The 2840-nt window shown below is 33.0% G+C and overlaps 1 long non-coding RNA gene across 1 annotated transcript; it reads right to left on the bottom strand.

Moving 5' to 3' along the window:
• Window positions 1-359: 359 nt before the first annotated feature.
• Window positions 360-2574, bottom strand: LOC108912364. The gene is made up of 2 exons (XR_001964537.1): window positions 2514-2574; window positions 360-649 (listed from the first exon to the last, which is right to left on the bottom strand). It is a non-coding gene; the product is annotated as an uncharacterized LOC108912364 (long non-coding RNA).
• Window positions 2575-2840: the final 266 nt, after the last annotated feature.

The raw sequence follows: 2840 nt of genomic DNA on the forward strand, positions 1-2840 counted from the left end.
ATTACTAAAATAATCCTAAAACATAATATGTTTAGCGTAAAAACAAGATTATATATGTTTGTCTTGTCATTGCTGCGAGAAACAACTACTCCGAGAGCTATTTGCCCCTACCGACATTGAATTATACTCGCAACACCTAGTGCAACAGCTAGGATCGTTTGTCATCAATTTACCCACCAGGCACAGTCCGGTTTCAGACTTATTAGTCCTCATCAGTGTGTCATAGGTGTGACAACCGACAAACGACCCAGCTGTTCTTCGTCGTATCATCACGAAGAGGAAATACATTGTACGCGGGAGCCAATGGCAAAAATTACATTCTCCTTTTCTATGAACAACAAGATTAAAAACCACAAGACTGATTGTACCAATTTATTCACGCATATGATTTTGTAACACATAACAGTATATCCCAATGTCCAATAGCGTCGTTTTTAATAAGTAAACAATTTATTTGCAGTAGCCAGCTACCCATCCTGGTTGCTTGTGACAAAATCCTGAACAACAATTACCTTGACTTCCGTCAGGTTGGCAACCGTCACGATTTTTTATGCAGGCGTAGGTATCTTGAAGCCCGAGAAGGACAAGGACAGCCATGAACAAAACGCCGAAGAACTTCATCTTGATTGACTAGTTGACAAAAATGTATCTGTAAAAATGGGTAGATAAGAAAAATATGTCGCAAATACTTTTTTTCTTTCCGCGTTGATGAAACAGTGCCATCGATTTATTTATTATTCTTTGGATTTGTACATTTATAATTTGGTAATTCCAATAAAATCAAGGTTAACATTGTATTTTTCATCATTAGTAAACAGAGTGAAAATAGGAACTAACCAACTGTTATTATTTGTAAACGCATGTGATTTGACGCACACCAAATTAAATCTTAGTATGAGATTAATAGTATGCTTTGATAATGCTAAGAAGCCAAACAGATCTGGGAAACTAGAAAATTATTCAGTTAGTCACAGGATAATTTACGTCCCTACAGGGGAACTAATACTTCTACAGCACTGCGTTGCCAATGCATTAATGCAGAGTTGAATGGAAGGCACAAAAAGGGAACACCTGCACGAAGGCAAGTTAAAAAGTTCTTAAAAAAAACTATTAAAATTGTTAATGGCGAATTTACCGATCGAAAATTGTAGATCAATAAGGATTAACAATGAAACTGATAATTTGCTAATGCAAGAAACATTTAAGTAATTGTTGGTGTAATATAGACCATGACCTGTGCAGGTTCTGGTGGAAGATGGAGGTGACAGTAGGCATATATTAGGTTGATGCATAAGTTTGTAATGTTTTGGTTTTCACTGTGAAAAAGCCTTGGAAATTAGTTCTTAGACATTTCAGTATTATTTTAATGACATACAATTGTTTAACCGAATAGTCTTGGGACCTCTAAATTTGTATAAAGATTGTGTAAATGATTTGCAGAAGAAAATGAAATAACAAGAAGAAAAAACGGGCATTTCGGACATAGCCTTTGGATTGAGCCTTTGGTAAAACTGATGGTATGCATCTGGTAAAACAAAGAAGGCTATGAATTGCTTAAAAAAATGTTACTATCACTGTTGAGGTTTATTGTCGACAACTTTGTCCGAAATTTAAGAAAAAACGAAGAAGATATCGAGTAGTAAATTCCGCTTTTATAATCACGAAAGCATCACGAAATGGGATAGTCATAGGCTCGGTTGGGAGGTTATCCCACATCCGTCCTATTTTACTAACCTTGCTCCATCAGATTTCCATCTCTTCAACTGATTTTGTGAATTCTTTACCGGGTTTCTTTAGACACGTATACAATAGTAGAACTGTTAGATCTATGGAAGGCAGTATAAACAACAAAGGGGAATATATTCTTGATTAGCTCCTATATTATTTCTTACAAAAAATTAAAATTTGTATTCAATAAAAGTGCTACTATTTCTTACAAAAGATAAAGCAATTTTTCACAAACTTTCTGCATTTTCCAAAAATATCTGTCAACAAAACAAATACAATAGAAAAACATAACATTGTTTCAAGTATTCTAAGCAATCTTTAGGTAAAAAGTTATTTTGAAGGCCCATGATTAAAAAAAAACAAATAGATTAAGGTAACTGATTTGAACCGACTTATTTTCAACCATGGAAGTTTATTTAAATGTAGCCAGTTCCTTGTATATAAAAAATGCAATCTACAGTAGAAAATGGATTAATTCAATTCATAGAAGGACAATAAATTACCATATATTTTTTCAAAATGAATAAAGGTGTTGCGTTTATAGTGAAACACCCTTATATCTCTATAAACATTTTTGAATTGTAGGACTAAATCCGCTAGACAACCAAGTTAAAAGTAAGAAATTGTAAATATAATGAATAAACATACAAACGTGTACCATTTCTGGAATAGAAAAAACAACTCACTTGAGAATGTAAATTATACACGTGTTAATCACAACGTTTGTAATATACTATTGCCCTTACGAAATAACATAGGTAATTATAATAAAGCTATATACTTACTTGACTTTTAAAAGTGGCTTTATTGGTACTGTTAATATTCGAGAACAGCAAAGTTCTTTTATGTGGTATTGTAAGTGTTCCCCACTATGGACAAGTTTAATGACACTAATTCAAGTAAATGTTTATGTTATACAAAATGCATTATTCCAGGTTTTCCCATAGATTGTCACCTGGGTAGACAGTTAACGTATAGCATGATAAGATTTCCGTATTACGACAATGTCATTTGCATTAATGATCCCTGGGTAATTAGTAATAATAATAACAATAAAAAATAAACAATATTTATGTATTTACATATGTAACAGTTCCTCGGAACTGTTTCCC

Source organism: Anoplophora glabripennis, unplaced genomic scaffold, assembly GCF_000390285.2.
Source record: "Anoplophora glabripennis isolate ALB-LARVAE unplaced genomic scaffold, Agla_2.0 scaffold454, whole genome shotgun sequence".
NCBI classification, from domain to species: Eukaryota; Metazoa; Arthropoda; class Insecta; order Coleoptera; family Cerambycidae; genus Anoplophora; species Anoplophora glabripennis.